The following is a 20668-nucleotide window of genomic DNA, read 5'->3' on the forward strand; positions in this document are numbered from 1 at the left end:
GGAAAGACATATGTTTGAAAAATTTGAATGCTAGAAGTAAAGAAAGACATGCAGGTTATAAAGCATGAACATTGTCTCTGGGGGGATAAGGTGATAAAATTTTAAAAAGTCAGATTACAATGGTACAGTGGTATCTTATTTTCTAGAATATAGAAAAGGTAAAAAAGCAGCCTCGCATAAAATCACAGATTATCTAGATCCAAACCTAAATATAGTTCAAACATGCATTTGTCCATGTCATAGATTTAAAGAGCATCAAACATGCAATTTTCTGAGAACATCTCCAATTTTATTTGAGCTGCATACCAGAAATTTTCACCCTCTTCACTCTCCTGTCAAGACACCAAACTTTCTTGGTTGCTTTATGCAAATGTGTTGCTTAGAAGCACCAGTACATTACAATACACAAACTAATCCTCATCAACAAGCTTTAAGGTTATCAGATTTGCTAAAGAAAATAAATTCTGGGCAGCAAATGGAACTGAACCGGGGCTGTGTGAAACCAGTGAGTTTAGGTAAAGGAGGAGGTAGGGAATGGGACAAAATAATGGACAACTAAAATTTACTAGATGCTGTTATCAGCTAATTTTTGTCTCTCAAAATCCATATGTTGAATCTCTGACGCCTACTGCCTTAGAATGTGACTGTATTTGGAGATAGTGCCATTCCAGTGGTGAGTCCATTAAAATCAGGACTTCATGGTGGGCCCTTATCCATTTGACTGGTGTCCTTAAAAGAGAAAATTAGGACACAACAGAGACCTGAGGTACGTGAATCATGCAGAAGAAAGACCTGTGAAGAGGCAGCAAGAGGGAAACCAGCTGTAAGCCAAGGAGAGAGGTTTCAGAATAGGTAAAACCTGCTGACACCTTAATCTTAGACTTCTATTCTCCACAACTGTGAGAAAATAACATTTCTATTATTTAGTCTGCCCAGCCCTGGTAAACTACTACAGATGTCTTTTGTGGTTTAAATACTTAAGATCTATTATTTTATTTACTATACACTACCAAAATTTATTTAACCTTTCTGGGGAGGAAGTTGTCTTTTGCATGGCTTGTTACATGTATTATTATTATTCTATAAATAAACTGTGCCATGAAAGTGGGTTAATCATGATCTCCCTCCATCCCCCTTTAAATCACACAATTAATGATGATCCCATGACCCAAATCTAAATCTGTTTTGTCCTTCCATGGTGTCTGCAATCTTTAGCTCTTCTTGTAATTTTATTTTTAATTTTAATTTTTAGTTTTTGCAACATTACCTCCTTATCAGATTATTGGGAATTGTTACTACAAATATCCACATGCTTGTGCCTAGAATTCTGATTGCCTAGTTCAGAATTAAGTGTGGAGTTGCTAGTTTTTCCAGATTCCCAGGTGATACTGATATAACTTGTCTATCATTTGAGAAATAGCATGAATCATTATGCCTAGCACATTATGCCGGAACACAGAAAATGCTGTTGAACTAGATCTTTTCAGGGAAAGTAGGCTCATGTGAGGTTTTAAATGGAAGGACCTTAAAAAGCCTTTAGTTTATATAAAGATAACTATATTTTGAAGCTTGGGGATTTACTGCAAATACTAGAAAGCAAACCATGATTCACAGAGAATAAGGTACAATGATTAACTTCAGTTTTTAAGCTGAGTAAAAATATGACCATATGAGTCCCAATTTACTCTGAATATAATAGGCAAGAAACTAAAACTCCCAAGATTCAGTTTCCTTATCTTTAATGATGGCAAGATACTGTCCTTTTCCTCAAAGAGTTTTATATGCATTAAATGACATAATGTATTTGAAAATACTCTCTGAAATATAGTAAGCAATTTAAGACAATTATTAAATTCATGAAACAATAGAAACTTACTATTCTTTTGTTTGCAGCCAGTGTTGCTTATTTTGAGCATATGTCCTTACAGTTAGAATTGGAGAACTGTATAAAAGCTTTGGGCCAATTGTGCAGAAATTAAACTGGGCAGTGTCTATGGATAAAGGTATTGTGCCATGTCATATGAGATATTATGTCAGGTGGACCAATGATACCTAAAGACCTACAAGAAAATACAAAAGTGTAATCCACAGATCCTTGGGAGTGATGATCAGAGTGCTGTCCTTTATTAAAGCAGAATTTTCCAACTTTACACACTGGCAGCTGCTCTAAGGTAACATTGTAAAATGTTTTGTTGACATGGAAGATAATTTTCCAATTTACTTATGAACTATTGCATTGTTCACAGCTACTTAATGAGTTTAAAACTAAATTAAGTGTAGACAAAATGTTAATAAGTCACAGACATCTTATGGCAGGCAAATAAATTATTTTTTAAATACAGTTTAAAATAACGCACATTTTTCAAACTTAATGATTAATAAATGGTTGTAGATTTTTATAAACAAAAACCTTCAATCCCTTACTCAGGCTTGAAATACCCAGAGGAAAAAATAACAATTCCACTCCTTTGGTATTTTCTCTAAATGGCCATTTTTAACTTTCAACCTTGTCTTCACAAGTTTTCAGTGTTAGAACACACAATGATATCAATACATTACCAATGACTTTAACACATTTCTCCATCTAGGTGGGTTTGTTGTTCTTTCTTTTTTGGTGCATGGTACAGGCATATCTATTTCAAGATGAGTTATGAAAGAACATGAATTGGTTATGCAGAATTGGCGAGCTTCAATTTATTTGGTTCTTCTTTGTCTTTCCCTGAGTGTCATCTTCATCTTTTTTTTAAGCTCTAAATGTTTATTATTTTTTTTAAATTTTAATACCAGTATAGTTAACATACGGTGTTATATTAGTCTCAGCTGTACAATCATCTTCATCTTTTTTACTATGCTATTTTGTTTTACTCTCTGTTTTAGAAATCTCGGGGGGCCCATAGAAAGGAGAGTGTTTCAAGGTTGAGAGTAGGGACATACAGTTTTGTTGAGGGTTGCAGTAAAAGAACAATCCCACCTGTTCTAAGCAGTGGAAAGATTGCAGCAACATGAAATGTGTATTTCCTAACACAGGCAGCAAAATCAAATTAAGACTAAACTTTTCTTAGAAGTTAAAGTCTTGGAACATTTATTTCAATACCTTCAGCACTAAGCATGTCTGTATGGATGAAGAGTTCAGGGTATGAGCATATAATAAAATATAGAAAGAAAGATGAGTAAACACAATATCCAGTAGACTTCTAAAATGACAAAAGAATCTTTATGACTTAACACCATGTATATCAAAACTGAATTCAAGTGAAGACCAACCAAACTGTTCAGACTACGTGTTTGGTCAGGTTCACAAATTGCTATTTAAATTCATGTAAAGAGAGCTGAAGATCTACATTTCGGTCCTGACTTTGTTAGGATATGCTGAGTTACCCTGAGTAATTATATGCTGCTTTTATTTTTATTTATTGTTTTTTTGTTGTTACAAAGTAGTATGTTGTAAATAGTTAAGATCACATCCAGTACATTTTAAGAAGTCTTTTCCTAACCAGTAAAACTTGGTTACAAGAGATGGAAGGAAAGTATTTTTGAATGAGTATACTTTCCTTGACTAGTCTATTGCATGGCAGAATTTCTTTTCCTACATGGTAGAATTTGAAAACTGCTACACTAATAGCTGCTTATCTGTCCACTGGGGTGTGGAAGGAGGGGCCACAATAGAAGGTGAGTTTGACATAGGACATTTGCCTTAAACAATATTTGTCTTGCCTTAATCTGAAATTTACTTAATAGAAATTTATAGTTAGTGATGGTTTAGTTGTAACATATGAAGTTTGACCTCTTTCAAGCAATACATGCATAGTGATACATACATTGGCTAAGGGCTTCTTGGCTAATTCCTTCTATTTCTCATTTTAAGATCCTTAGATTTCTTCTCATGGGTGGATTGTTCTACATGCAGAATAACAAAATGACTTTTCTCATATATTTACTTACTGCAACATGTGAGAAATAACATTATTTTTTTCCTGTCAGAGAACTGTTTCTTGTCCATATCCCTGTCTTCTTCCATTAAGAATACCACTAATATCTGCAACTTTCTGATCCGTGGTTTGTTTACAATATAAGTTTTGGCTGAACAGCTTTGTTTTTTCTGAGTTATAGGGAAGTGTTTGATATGGTCACTGTTATTTAGGCTTCTACCTACATCCTTTCTTACATGGCAAAGCCTGTGTTTCTGGTGGTGGTTATGATAAGGCCTACCTGATAATACACACAAAATTAGGCTTATCAACCAAATTCTCAAATTCTATTACTCTTCAACACTTGTGTTCATATACTTGCATTCATAGATCCTGTTCAGTGTTAAACGTTTTAGAAAAATTGCATTAATCCACTGGGGTTAGGGATTATAGAAATGTGGGGTGCCATCCTGAAAAGGGTACAGGTGGTATGATGATAGGACCAGACTGAGTTGAGCCCAGGTGCAGTGGCTTTAGACAATTTAGATAATTTCTGAGTCTTAGTACAACAACAGTCAAGTTTTTTTCTTTTATTTAGTCTAAGGGAAAATTCAGTTGCATTAAAAATGTTCTACTTTTCACAGTGGGTGGGTCTTTCAGTTAATTCAGAATAAGAGGATGTGTACATGTAGGCATTTGTTTTGTGTGTGTGTATACCTGATTTCTTCCCACACATAGTCATGTGTATTTGTACATTGCATATAATATGTGTGTCCCTGTATGTGTAAGTTCTTTCTTCTCCTGCTTCCACAGGTAATTCTTCTGGCACTAAAACAAAACCAAGAGAATCTTACCCTGGTATACTTTTCTGGATTATAAAACTTGTGACATTGAAATTAGGGGTTTTTTTAAGTCATTTTTTTTCCCAGTAGGTTTTCTTTATATTCAAAAAGCTACTGAAACAAGTAATTTAATGTTTTTTCTTGATCAGAATTTAGGTCTCTGAATTTGGGAGGCTATTTTGCTTAGTAAAATGGGATCTTTTTTATCCTTCTACTTCTCTACTCAATCTCTTCTCCTTTCCTCCTATTTTTTTTAATAGAATAGGCTTCCTCATATCAGGGTCAGTTTCTTTCTATTAAACATATTTTTCCTTGTTTTGAAAGGGATTCAGTTAGATTTTGTTCATTGATTTCTCTTGAATAAAAGCCAGAGATTGAATCCTTAGTATGATATGAAAACTGCATAACAATTATCGTTAGAGCAATGAAGAAAAAGCAGAATCCAGTTCATTAAATTAAGTTATTTCTATTGTTGTAGGAGGCCAAAAAATGAAAAGCTTATCAGAACACAGGTTGAGACACTGAACAGCATGGATATTAATGAGCCAGCTATAAAATTCAAAAATGGACTGTTAGTATTATCCACACAAAATTAACCTCAGGATAAACATCTTAGCACATGAAAATATTGGAAGAGAACCAACAGAAAAGGGCCTCAGGGATATCTCACAGAAATGGCGCAATAAAATGGGAGCAAGTTCCAATCTCCTAATCATCTCTGCTGTCAGAGTCTTACTACATTAATTCTTATCCATTGGCCAGTTTCCATTTGGGATACTTTCTAACAGAGTGGCTGAGGAGGTAGAAAGAAAAGGGAGTTTGGTGATATTTACTTTCAGTTGCTGGGAATGACTATATCATCACTGAGGTAGGCCAGCATTTGATCCACTTCTTTGGATCTCTTTAGAGAGGGTCACAGTCAAAAGAAAGTTTAGCACATTGCATAAACAGATCAAGAACAGATAAACTGGCCTTATTCTTGATGAGTATGTAACTGTTACGTAAATCTCCCATACAGCAGGTCTGCTTTAGATATTATAATACAAAATATTCCACATGTTGGCTTAACAAACAGAGGAATTTTCCAGATGAAAATAGAACAAAGCATGTATATTTTAAAAAAAGGAGCAGTTGACTGTCTCCTTAACAGTGTCCTATTTCTTCATTTTCTAATGGAAAATACAATTCAGCATGGGACTGTTGTGAATGTTAACATTGAGGCAAGCAGTACATGGGCTATATATCAGGGATTACAGTGGATTCCTAGTAGAGAAATGGATGATAATTACATGCAAACTTTGAATCTGCATGTTATCCTCATTAGGGCATCATTCACCTTCAGTAATATTTGGTGGTTATATACTTTTTTTTTTTTTTCTTCTAACTACAGGATCTGGATTCTAGAAGTCAGTTTATCAACTGAAAAATGTGCCTGTGTAAACACAGGTGATACTAAGCTTACTTTATGTGTCAATTAAATAGAAATAATAACAACTATAGTGCTAATTATGGACAATTATTAGAAGAACCATTTTACAGTTAACTGAGACACAGGTAAAGCAGCTGTAAACCATAGATGAATAACCCAGATCTTTGAAAGAACACAATTATTAAAGTAGACCTTAGTGAAATATTAATTTTCTATCTTTGACATTCTTAAAAAGAATAATTACATTCTTAAAAAGAATTTATGATTCTTAGCTGGAATAAAGAATATAAGATTTTGAAAGTCTTATTTATTTATTTTTTTTTACCAAGTTCTAACTCTGGGCCTTTTCCTGAATTTATACAATATCTTTTAAATGCTTTTCTCCCTAAAATTGTTTAGGGAAAAGTAGTAAAAGTCCAAAAATGTACCTTTTGGCTAAGTTTTCACCTCTTGGTAGATGTCTACCAGGTGACACACTACCAAGCACTTCTGATTACAATATCTGTCCTATTGTACTCATTGGACTATGAGAAAAAAAGTAAAATAATGTATAAGTATTATCTTGTAAACAGTATGATATATAGATGATTTTTCCATGAATATCCATATATATTAAGATTTATGTGTACATATATTTTTTAAAGATTTTATTTATTTATTTGACAGAGAGACAGCAAGAGAGGGAACACAAGCAGGGGGAGTGGGAGAGGAGAAGCAGGTTTCCCGCTGAGCAGGGAGCCTGATGCGGGGCTCCATCCCAGGACCCTGGGATCATGACCTGAGCTGAAGGCAGATGCTTAACGACTGAGCCACGCAGGCACCCCAATGTGTACATATTTATGTAACACTTTTTATACTTTTAATCCTTAAAGATGTAGTAGTTTCTGTTCAACATGTATTCATTTGGTATGATATGTTTCATGTGATGGATTAAAAGGGAGATGATGCCAACATAGATGTCACTGGGGTTTTTGCACAGCTTTTCCAAAGATGTTAATATTTGGAGGTAGTCAGGGACACACTTTATTACAATATAAGAGAAAGCTCTAGCAATATATTAAGACCTCAAGAAAAAAAATTGAAAATCAGTAGAGGCACCTTGATTTAGGGCAAGTTATAGATGGCACAGTAGCTCTCAAAATCACTGGGTCCTTCTGTGTTAGGCTCTTTGGTGAGAACTGAGAGTTCCAATTATAGAGGTTGCAAAACATGGACTAGAATAAGCAGTGAGTGAAGAAGGGCACTGTAGATTGGGTTTATAATTTTGATAAAAATATGATAAAAAGGGCTAGAAGAGAATGCCCTCAAAGAGGAAGTGCAAATACCCACTTCCATGCTGAAAAAAGCAGTAATTCTAGGTAAAAATTTTATTTATGATTTAACCCTACAAGTATCTTAATAGGTATATTATTCTTTAAATATGGTTTTGTTTATGAAGTTTAATAGTTTTGAGTTTCTTCCCCTGTCTCATTTCTCCTAGATACCCTGTAAATTTTAGTGTGTGATTTTGTATAATACTTGTTTCTCAGGGAGACACGTGTGATGTTATAAGAGGAAGACCTTTGCTTCTGGCAGACCTTCTCATTGTCACTGCCAACCCTTAAGTCTGCTTTGCCTATATCTGCATAGCCTTATATGAGGCATAGTACAGTATTTTTATATTTAAAGCAAACAGAAGAGATAAGAGAATCCTCAAGTAATATGTCATTGATGTACTCTAACTTGGGGTTTTGTTGAATTACCAAGGGAAAAAGCACAGTATCTCAGCATCTCTAGTTTAAATTTTCAGAGACATGTTTAATTACTAATATATTTAATATTCTATCATAGATTTTAGAAAAAAAAATAAATCATTAAACCAGAAAAAAAGAATGATTTAAATATAGGTATATCCTTACATTTATGACCCAATATATGACCATTGAAACTTTAAAAAAAGAGTAAATTCGCAAGTATTTCTTCTGAAAAGCATTTAGTAGCATACCTTTAAATATGAACCCTACTTGTAGGTTTTAAACAATATCATTCGTATGAAATTATAATTCATGCCATTCATATGAAATCATTAATATCTGTATTAAGAGAGGAAGAGAGCTAAAATGGTATATATTTGAAAGTAATAGAAGTGATTTTATATATGTCTCTCCCTCTGTACATAGATCTGTCAATTTAAAAGAATCATCAAAGAGAATATGATAACTTCTGCATTATTTACACATTTTCTGTAAATTTAGAATTTTTTTCCCTGTGGCACCTTCTCAAGACATCAACCTTTGAATGTGTACACTTTTAAATAGTACTAAGAAGTCAATACTGACATTTACAATGCATTATCTCTAGATTGTGAAAGAACAAGGCCCAATTTATTCAAGAAAACTGTGAAACACAACAATCACTGAGATTCTCCCCTTCCATTACCTAGATTAAATGCCACTGTCTTTTCTTAATCATTTCATCTGCATTACAGTGTGGGTGAATTTTTCATCTACTTAAATGTGGAAGATTAAAAAACGAGAAAAATCAGAAACTTTAAGCTTTGACCTGTATTACATGGAAAGCAATAATAATCATTCTTTGAGGCAAGTACTAGCTATCTCTATTGTCCATATACATTCAATATATGTTTTGTAAGAAATGGAGAGTGAAATAGATATATATTTGGCATGAACAAGTGGAAGGTGAAATAATGTTAGAGAAGTTTTAGAATATATGTCTTTACTCTTGGGAAACAAAACAAACTTCTTACAATCTCCTCCACTCAAAAGTATATGAATCCACAGAATAAATAATGGACATAAAGACTTTTCAAAAAGTGAACATTTTAATTAGAATTTGGAATTTTATGAAATAGTCTGGGTGAGAATTTGATCTCTCATGTGGAATATCTAGGAACTTAATCATGATTCCTATAATTATTTTACACCAATGCATTAACATGGTACAGGTGGAAAAGGTTACATTCTAGAGATTATTATAAATTTAAGTGGGAGGAAAAATAATATCTAAGAATTTGGTTGTTGTGAAGTCTCTATTGATTCTGGTCAGCATTTTTGATAATTTTCCAATAATAATTATGCAATGGGCTATGCAACAAGATGGAATTGAGTAATAAAAAGAGCAGCTTTTTGATCCATAAAAGAAATAAATTAAATCTTGAGTTCCAACCCTAATTTTGTCCTGCTGGTAATCTTTGAGATAATATACATGACATATTTTAGTCACAGTTTCTTTGTGTTAAATGAAGACAGTGATATTTATCCTGCATGGTTTCTATAAGGTTTAAAGGTGGTATTTCCACATTCTTTTTTATTAAAGATTTTATTTATTTATTTGACACAGAGCGAGAGAGAGAGCAAGCAGAAGCGGGGAACGGCAGGGAGGGGAGAAGCAGGCTCCCTGCTGAGCAAGGAGCCTGATGTGGGACTTAATCCCAGGAGCCCGGGATCATGACCTGAGCCGAAGGCAGCCACTTAACTGACTGAGCCACCCAGGTGCCCCGGTATTTCCACATTCTTAAAATGATGTCCCTTATCCAATAAATAATCTTATTATTTTAAGATGCTCAATAATCAAGTGTTAAAGAGAAGCATTGAAAAGATAACATGAAAATCAATCATTATTGGGCATTATCCAGAAAGATTATTAGAGAAATGAGAAATGGACCTCACATTTTTCTGAGTGGGATACCACATGGCAGAGAAACTGATTCATTCAAAGGCTGAATTTAAACACATTATAAACTCTCAGATCATTTATATCTCCCTCAGTCCCTATCTTGATTAAGTTCATTCCCAGTGACTAACTCAGGGTTGATTGATTTGTTTGACATACATTCATTCATTCATTCTGTCAATATTTTCTGAATACAAATAATATTCCTGTCAGTGTTAAGGCAAAACAATACAAAAGGAGTTCTTATAATCAAGGAGTTTACAATTAATGGAAAAGAAAGCAAAGCAAACATTGTAATCTGGTGTGGTTATATAATATAACAGGTGTGCATAGAATTTGAAGAAATACATCTTCAAGTGTTGAGAAGTTTTCCAGCTGGCAAAAAAACAAACAAACAAACAAAAAAAACAGGAATGATTGAGAAGCTGGTATTTTCCTGAATAAAGCAGGTTTTTTTTCGTTTGTTTTTTTCCTTTTGTTTTGTTTTGGGTTTTTTTTTCATTATCTAGAGACTGAATCTCTACTAGGGGGTAGGTGGAGTCAGATTAAATCAGGAGAGCCACATTTTCAGATATTTATCACACAAAGTTCACCCTAGCATCAGAGTAGAAAAGCAACTAAAAGAAGATAGAGCAACAAACTATGGAAAAAGAAGTGTAGGTAGAGAGCAGGGTGGCAGATTGGAATTGACTCATCCAGATATGGTGTCTGCCTGTACGGGACTTCAAAAGAAGAGTGTGGGCTCTTGGACAACCCCATTGGTTCAAAGATGAAGGCAAGACACTTGCAGTCCCATGAGCATGTTATCAGAATTTTAAACAGTATCCATATTGTTTGTTCAAAGTAGGTTTATCAAAAATAATGATGATATCTTGATTGTTGGACATGAGTGGCTGGATAATTTCACTCACTACATATGTATTAATTAATTATATCCTGCTATGTAACAGAATAATTATATAGAAAAGAGCTGACGAACAGCTCACTTCCATCTAGATGACCACGTTTTAGTACTCTGATATGCATGGCATTGTGTGAATGCTGAAACTACCTACATAAAAATGAATCATGATCTCCAGTTAGAATGACTTAGTGGAAAACCAGTAGTGGCTGCATTCATCTACTTTCTGGACATCATCCATTTATTCATTCAACATGTATTTGTGGAGTGACTCTTAACTGCAAAGCTAACTGCTCTGAGACGTATGGAATACATAAAGATTTTAACATTTCTGTTAAGGTGCTGAAATAATCCATAAGCCATTCTATAAATTATTTTTCTCACTTACTTACTTCTAAACTGGATTTTCCTCCAGAAGCCTTGGTCCAAAATCTAGTGGGAGTCAGAAATTTCCCAATAAGCCTATAAAAAAGCATCCTCATAAAAATTGTCACTAGAAAAGTGACAATATGATTGATATGGTTCAAGATACATGGAGGGCCTTTGGACAGAAGGCTATGGCTCTAGAAGGAAACACAGATTTGGAATTGTAATAAGATACAGATGGACAGATGAGGGTGAAAAAGTTTCAGGAATATAAGATTTGATGGGTGACCATAAATTTATTAGGATTTCAAGGAAGATGGATTTAGGAAGAAAGAACAAAGTCATAGAGGCATGCCAGAGTATGTTACATTCTGGAAATTAATTTGTTTCACAGTCACTGCCTCCCAGAGTTAGACATTTGTCAGGTGTAGCAATGATATGTTGAACATGAAAGAGTAGAAAATGGGAAGAGATGATTTCTTACACTGAACTAAACTTCCCAGCTCCATACTGCTTCTCTTCATGGATATAGCAAACAAACAAACAAACAACTGTTCATTTTTAATACCAGTATATCTGTCTGGATTGTGTCCTACCAGGTTCTAGGCATTTAGGTTCATATGTATTTATCAAATAAACATCTATAACTCTAAGCTATCTCCCACGTAATCTATAGTCTTACACCATAAAAGAATGACAGATTAGTAAGTTTTTATAGGGTTCCTCTATGCGTGCCAGGCATTATGGAGACACACTTAGCAAATCTAAAAAAGGATTATAGATTTCAAGATGCTTATCTTTTTATCTCCCCCCAGCTGTGGCATAGCTTCTTGTACAAAAAAACGACATGTAAATGTGTTATACTAAATTACATATATATGAGTAGAAAATAAAAATAACAATTCAAGGTAATAAATGCTGAAATGGATATAGATATATATAGTATAGTTATAAAGATGAATATAGACTACTGGGTTCTTAAAGGCACCTTATAATGTTAAAGACTGGCATCTGAAGGGAGAATAAAGAGTAGGAAAGAAAAAGGGGGTGATGACCCCATAGAGACCACTGTAAATGGAGGTCACTGAGATTTATCTGTAGTGGTAATGCTTCACAGATTTTCTATTACAGTAAAATATTCTGTTGCCATTGATTCACTTTTACTTTCAAGATCACGAAATTAGGTTGGGGTTTCAGAAAATATGGCCACAGAGAGGTCCTCAGGACCATTTCTTCTGAGGTTCCATAATGAAGATTTAGTAGAAAGGGGATTCCAAATTGTCAGAGGCTACTTTCTTCAAGGCCAATCTTCTTTCCAGCTACTCAGGTATTTGCTGCATCCTGTCTCCAACTGATGTATTCATCATAGGATTTCCTGGATGTAAATCCATCTGTATAGGTGAAGAAAGGACTCACAGTCTGTCAGGTAAGTTGAACATGAAAGTCTGTCAGGTACTAGATACACTGCACAGAAGAGCAAAACAGTAGTGACACCAAAATCACTAAATCATCTCTTAGCCGAATTTAAGTAATAGTCACTTTATTATTTCTCACTGTCTCTTTGCCCATTTAGGAAAAAAAAATTCAATTATACTTTCTTTTTTAGTGGGGATTCCACTTGTTACTGAAGACAGAGTTTAATCTTAAGAGAAAAAAAATATGCCTTTAAATTATAAGCAACCTGCAAAAAAACATTAAAAAACACTTAAGCCGTTCTCACCCATATAGGTTTACAAGCATAAATATTTTAGAAATTATTATGCATCTTAAAACACTAGACCACTTTATAAAAATGAAGTCAAAAAAGAAAAATCCTGAGTTTGGTTTGGTAAGTCATATTCTGTAAAACTTCCGAGTATTTACCTCTGAAAACCAAGGAGTTTGGATAAAGTAAATTAATATTTGCTATAATTGGCATATACAAATAAAAATACTTTCATTTTTCCCTTTATCAACCAAAAAAATAGCAAAGTAAATTCTGTAGGCTTGACTATGTTTTTTTTAATCTGTTTTCATGATGAATGTGTATTACATAACTATAGGTGCTAAATTACGTATTACATATTTCTATCGATAATTTAAAAAGTATTTGTGTTTTTATTTTTTGTTGTATATTATGTGAAAAATCAAACAGCTTTCCCTACTAGATCATCTTTCTCTGTTATTTTTTTCCATAATTTGTAATGGTCTTTGATATTTTTTGAACTTTTTCATTTTAATTCTAGTACAGTTAACATATAGTGTTATATTAGTTTCAGGTGTATGAGATAATGATTCAACAATTTTATACATTACTCAGTGCTCATCATGTAAGTGTACACTTTAATTCCCATCACCTATTTCACCCATTCCCTCACCTACCTCCCCTCTGGTAATCATCAGTTCTCTCTAGTTAAGAGTCTGTTTCTTGTTCTCTCTCTCTCTCCCCCCCCCCTTTGTTTTGTTTCTTAAATTCCACGTGAGTGAAATCATATGGTATTTGTCATTCTCTAATTGACTTATTTCGCTTAGCATTGTCCTCTCTAGTTCCATCCAAGTTGTTGCAAATGGGAAGATTTCATTCTTTTTTTTATGGCTGAATAATATCCCATTGTATATATACACCACATCTTTTTTATCCATTCTTCTATTGATGGAAACTTGCGCTGCTTCTACAATTTGGCTATTGTAAATAATGCGGCAATAAACATAGGGGTGCATATAGCCTTTCAAATTAGTGTTTTTGTATTCTTTGGGTAAATACACAGTAGTGTGATTACTGGATCAGAGAGCATTCTATTTTTAATTTTTTGAGGAACCTCCATACTACTTTCCAGAGTGGCTGCAACAGTTAGCATTCTCATCAACAGTGCATGAGGATTCCATTCTCTCCATATCTTTGCCAACACTTGTTTCTTGTGTTGTAGATTTTAGCCACTCTCACAGGTGTGAGATGTTATCTCATTGTGGTTTTGATTTACACTTCCCTGATGATGAGTGATGTTGAGCCATCTTTTCATGTGTCTGTCAGCCATCTGCATGTCTTCTTTGGAGAAATGTCTGTTCATGTCCTCTGCCCAGTTTTTAATTGGGTTATTTGTTTTTGGGGTGTTGAGTTGTATCGGGTCCTTCTGTATTTTGGATACTATATCGGATATGTCATATGCAGATATCTTCTCCCATTCCACAGGTTGTTTTTTTAGTTTTGTTGATTGTTTCCTTCGCTGTGCAGAAGTTTTTTATTTTGACTTAGTCCCAGTAGTTCAGTTTTGCTTTTCTTCCCTTGCCTCAGGAGATGTAACTAGAAAAATGTTGCTATGGCCTGGGTAAGAGCAATTACTGCCTATGCTCTATTTTAGGATTTTTTATGGTTTCAGGTCTCACATTTAGGTCTTCAATCCACTTTGAATTTATTTTTGTGTCTGGTATAAGAAAGTGGTCCAGTTTCATTCTTTTGTATGTAGCTGTCCAGTTTTCTCAACACCATTTGTTGAAGAGATTGTCTTTTTTCCATTACATATTCTTGCCTCCTTTGTTGAAGATTAATTAACCATATACTTGTGGGTTTATTTCTGGGTTTTCTGTTCTGTTCTATTGATCTGTGTGTCTATTTTTGTGCCAGTGCAATACTCATTTGATTACTACAGATTTGTAATATAACTTGAGGTCTGGAATTATGATGCCTCCAGCTTTGCTTTTCTTTTTCAGGATTGTTTTGACTATTCAGGGTCCTTTATGGTTCCAAACACATTTTAGGATTATTTGTTCTAGTTCTGTGAAAAATGCTATTGGTATTTTGATACGGATTTCATTAAATCTGTAGATTGCTTTGGGTAGTCTGGACATTTTAACAATATTTGTTCTTCCAGTCTGTAAGCATGAAATATCTTTGTGTTGTCTTCAGTTTCTTTTTATCAGTGTTTTATACTTTTCAGAGTATAGGTCTTTCACCTCCTTAAGTTTATGCCTAGGTATTTTACTGTTTTTGGTACAATTGTAAATAGGATTGCTTTCTTAATTTTCTGTTTCTGTTGTTTCATTATTACTGCATAGAAATGCAGTGGATTTCTGTACATTGATTTTGTATCCTGCAACATTACTGAATTCATTTATCAGTTCTAGTAGTTTTTTGGTGGAGTCTTGAGTTTTCTATATATAGTACCATGTCATTTTGAATAGTGTTAAGTTTTACCTCGTCTTTACCAAATTTGTTGATTTTATTAGTTTTTATTATCTGATTGCTGTGGCTAGGATTTCCATTACTATGTTGAATAAAAGTGGTGAGAGTGGCCACCCATCATCAATGGATGTTGTACTTTGTCAGAATGCTTTTTCTGGCTCAGTTGAAATAATCATATGGTTTTTATCCTTGCTCTTAATGTGATGTATCATGTTGACTGATTTGCCAACGTTGAACCACCCTTGCATCCTGGGAATAAATCCACTTGATTTTGATGAATAAGTTTTCTAATGTATTGTTGGATTCAACTTGCTGATATTTTATTGAGGAGTTTTGAATGTATATTCATCAGAGATATTGGCCTGTAATATTCTCTGGATAGATAGAGAGAGAGAGAGAGAGAGAGAGAGAGAGATCGATCGATCTTTTATTTATTTTTATATTTTGGGAGTGTCTTTATTTCATTATGGTATCAGGGTCATGCAGACCTCATAGAATGAATTTGGAAGTTTTCCTTCCTCTTATACTTTGGAATAGTTTGAGGAGAAAAGGTATTAACTTTTCCTTAAATGTTTAGTAGAAGTCACCTGTGAAGCCATCTGGTCTTGAGTTTTGGGGAATTTTTTGATTGCTGATTCAGTTTCATTGCTGGTAGTTGGTCTATTTAAATTTCTATTTCTTCCTTCTTCAATTTTAGTAGACTACACATTTCTAGGAACTTATCCATTTGTAGGTTGTCCAATTTGCTAGCATATAAATTTCATAATATTCTTATAATCCTTTTTATTTCTGTTATATCAGTTGTGATTTCATCTCTTTCATTTCTGGTTTTATTTATTTGAGTCTCTCATTTTCTATGAGTCTGACTAAATGTTTATTGGTTTTATTTATCTTTTCAAGGAACCAACTCCTGGTTTCTTTGATCTGTACTATTTTTTTTTTTTAAGTTGTTATTTCATGTATTTCTGTTCTCACCTTATTATTTCCTTTCTTCTACTGGTTTGGTGTTTTGTTATTTTTCTAGCTCCTTTAGGTGTAATGTTGGGTTGTTTGAGATTTTTCTTGCTTCTTGAGGCAATTTTGCTGTATTTTGGATCATTATTTTCCTTTTCATTTGTCTCCATGTATTATTTTTTTTTATTTCCTCTTTGCTTTCTTGGTTGACCCATTCATTGTTTACTAGCATGATATTTAGCATCTTTGTAAATGTGTTCTTTACAGAATTTTTCTTGTGATTGATTTCTAGTTTCATAGCATTCTGGTCAGAAAAGATTCCTGGTATGACTTCAATCTTTTTAAATTTGTTGAGACTTATTTTGTGGTCTAACATGTTGATCTATTTTGAGAATGTTCCATGTACACTTGAAAAGAAGGTGTATTCTGGTAATTTTGGATGAAATATTTTGAATAGATCTTTTAGGTCTATCTGGTCCAAAATGTCATTCAAAGCCACTGTTACCTTGTTGATTTTCTTTGTATGATCTATCCATTGAGTTAAAAGTCCCCTACTATTATTGTATTACTATTGATTACTTTATGTTTGTTATTAACTGCTTTATGTATTTGGGTACTCCCAGAATGGGTGGATAAGTATTTACAATTGTTATATCTTCTTGTTGGCTTTTCCCCTGAATGATTATATAGTGCCCTTCTCTGTCTCTTGTTACAGTCTTTGCTTTGAAGTATTTTGTCCAATATAAGTATTGCTACCCTAGCTTTCTTTTCACACACCTATGCATGATAAATGCTTCTGCATCCCTTCACTTTCAGTCTGCATGTATCTTTAGGTCTGAAATGAGTGTTGTATACAGCATATAGATAGGTCTTATTTTTTCATCCATTTTGTCACCCTCTGTCTTTTGATTGGAATGTTTAGTCCATTTTCATTCAGTGTAATTACTGATAAGTAGGTACCTATTGTCATTTTGTTATTTGTTTTATGGTTGTTTTTGTAGTTTTTCTCTGCTCCTTTCTTCTCTTGCTCTCTTCTCTCAAGATAAGTTGGTTTTCTTTACTGATATACTTGGATTAGTTTCTCTTTTTTTTTTTTTTTTTTTGCATATCACTGATTTTTGATTTGTGGTTACCATTTGGTTTGTATATAACATCTTCTGTATATAGCAGTGTATGTTAAGTTTGAACTCATTCTTTACAACTTTACTTTCCTTTACTTCATATCCTTTTATTTTGTGAGTTCCTTGACTGATTTTTATAAATATACTTATTTTTACTACTTTTGTGCTTCCTACTTTCTTTACTCTAGTTGATGGTCTTTCCTTTCCACTCAGAGTCCCCTATAACATTTCGTGCAGGGCTCGTTTAGTGGTAATGAATTCCTTTAACTTTTGTTTGTCGGGAAAAATCTTTATCTCACCTTCTATTCTGAAGGATGGCTTCGCTGGATAGAGTATTCTTGGCTGCAGCATTTTGAATATATCATGCCACGCCCTCTGGCTTGCAAGATTTCTATTGAAAAATCATCTGGTAGCCTTATGTGGTTTCCTTTATATGTAACTGCTTTCTTCTTCTGCCTCACCTTAACTACTGTGTATCTTGGTGTGGACCTCCTTGGGTGGATTTTATGTGGGGTGGGATCTCTGTGCCTAGGTTATCTGGATTTGTTTCCTTCCCCAGATTTGGGAGATTTACAACTATTATTTCTTCAAATAAATTTTCTGCCCACTTTTCTTTCTCTTCTCCTTCTGTGATCCTATAAAGCAAATGTTATTACACTTGAAAAAAAAAAATATATATATATATATTATTTATTTATTTATTTATTTATCCCACCCCCCCCAATCTGCTCAGCTTATTTTCTATTTTTCTGTTCTCCAGGTCACTGGTCCGATCTTCTGCTTTGTCTCTTCTACCTTTATTACATCTAGTGTATTTTTAAATTCATTTATGGTGCTCCTTATCTCTAATCCGTTCTTTTTTTTTTTTTTTTTTTATCTCATTAAGTGTCAGAGATGTCTTTTACTCTTAAGTCTGGTGAGTATCTTTATGATCATTACTTTAAATTCTCTAACAGGCATATTACTTATCTCCATTTTGCTTTGGTCTCTTGCTGTAATTTTGTCTTATTCTTTTACTTGGGACATATTCCTCTGTCTCCTCATTTTGCCTAACTTCTGTATAGGTTTCTGTGTGTTAGGGGAGACAGCCACATCTGCACTTGCAACTAATGGCCTTATGAAGAAGAGGTCCGGTAGTTTCCTGCTATGTAGTATCCCCTTTTCACCAGAATCTGCCCCTTCAGGCGTGTCTCCTATGTGTGATGTATCTACCCTGCTGTTGTGGCTGAGCTGCTTTTTCCTTCAGTCCAGTCGTCTGCAATAGCTTTCTTGGCCTGTTGTGGGCAGTGTCTACTCCCTGTGATGTCAGTGGGCCAGCCTGGAATGCCATGGGCTTGACTTGAAACAGACCAGGCATTTGCCAGAGATATAGCACCAAACTGCAAGGCACTTTCCCTAGTTGTCTCCTGAGAAGCTTTCATTGGTAGGGGTGGGGCCTGAAGTCAGACCAGTTGTCTGCCTCCAGCCTACTACTGGTTCTCTGACTGGTATGGGTGTTTATCTTTCCTCTCTCAGGGGCATGCGTCATGTTGAAGTGGTGCTGGCTACTCTACGGGCTGCTTTCACGCTGCCAGGGCTGCAGCATCCTGTATGGGGTCTGGTCAAGAGTATATTGGAGAGGGTAGTTCCACTGAAACACAGCATAGGGAGGCAGGGTGGTGGTGCTAGCAAGTTTTGAGTGCTGCTGTTTTTTTGTAGGAGGGGCCCTGAAGGGGTTGGTCTGTGGAAGCTGATAATTTTAACTATTAAAACTACTAGTGCTAATAATAACTATGTTTATGGTTACAATTTATTAAACACTAAGGGCAAGTGTTTATGCTCCACCAAACGCTATGGTGACACATCTTTAAGTTATCATCTCGTTTATTTATAAGGAAGCTGATGCTTAGAAAAATTAAGCAATGTATTGTAAATCTTTGAGTTGAGATTTGAACCCAGGCCTACCTGACTCCTGAACTAGTACCTTTACTCTATTATCCTGCCTCTAAAAAAGACCTGATTATCCCTTTTCTAACAAGAGAAATTAAGACTAATCTGTATCACCCGGAATAAAGCTCATATCAGATGCCAAAACAAGTCGGTTAGTTTCTCTGACTCAAGGCTACAGAGAGAATCTGTAATTCTTGTCTACTTTTCACCCCAAAGTGTGACATTACTCTGGAGCCAGCGGACAGGCAAGTGATAATAATTGCCTACATGCCCATCTGCATGAGTGAGGCAATGCTTCATGGAAGAATGCCTAAAAGGGTTCCTTTCCCTGAGAACCACCTGTCCCCCCAAAGTGAATAAAAAGAACAGCCTCTTTTCCCAACGAGAGAGATGACTGAGACAGAATATAGGCTTAAGAATTTTTTTCCTTTTTTTTGGTCTCATTTTAATGCCTTAAATCTTTTCTTCAATAAAACACACACATCCTTCAAATAGGAATTGAAGAAAAGTAGGTGAAAGAGAAGGGACAAAAGAAGGAATTGTAAAAGAGCAAATAAGAACTTCTGCAGGAAGTCACCAAGAACTTTCAAGGTCTTCTGGTTATTTAGAGACAAAGGAGAAGGGTCTGGGCATGAGAAACTAGATGAGGTCAAGACATTAACATTAAGAATAAATACTGGAATGTGGGGAAATATTAAGTATAATGTTTTCTGTATTTAGCTGCTTAAAATTAAGTGACAGATTGTTTCTATTAAAGAATCTACAATCTGTAAAAAATAATGAACTATAATAAAAAATAATTAAAACAATCATGTGCATGGCACTTTACATGTTGTATTTCATATAATCTAAAAAGCAGCCTTAAAACATAGGCTGTGCTTTAATGCTTGTTTTATATTTGGAGAAACTGAGCCTTAAATGAGGTTAAGCAACTTGCTTAAGGACACCGCTAAGAAATTGACAAAACTGGAATTTAGAGCCAGGAACTTGGATTTCATAGACTGAACACTTATCTTCTATATTCAGTAGTCAACAAGTAATGCTGTTTTCATTTCTCTTTTCCTAATAAGGTTCTGATATAATTTTAGACAACTTTAAGCATTGTCCTAGCAGTATATGCTGGCTGGGTTCTTAATAAGGAAAATAACCAATAACTCTCAGGAATAAAATGCTACATCAGTATCAAGTTAGTCAACCATTAGATGTTAGGGGTCTCTGTGCCCAGTACTATTTCAGAGTTTGATTTCATAGAAAGTATGAATGAATTCAATTCCAAAGTCAATTCTAACTTGGAAAAAACTAAAAGGTTTTCTGAGCATGGGAGGTGCTTCCTGCTGGCCATGAATCCAAGATGGAAGACTGGCAGGAGTGATATAAATATAACCAA

The 20668-nt window shown here is 34.4% G+C and overlaps 1 protein-coding gene across 2 annotated transcripts in view; it reads right to left on the reverse strand.

Moving 5' to 3' along the window:
• DPP10 (dipeptidyl peptidase like 10) overlaps window positions 1-20668 on the reverse strand; it is a 1400194-nt gene that overhangs the window by 19982 nt on the left and 1359544 nt on the right. The window lies entirely within an intron of this gene.

The sequence above is a fragment of the Neomonachus schauinslandi genome, chromosome 3 (assembly GCF_002201575.2).
Source record: "Neomonachus schauinslandi chromosome 3, ASM220157v2, whole genome shotgun sequence".
Lineage (NCBI taxonomy): Eukaryota > Metazoa > Chordata > Mammalia > Carnivora > Phocidae > Neomonachus > Neomonachus schauinslandi.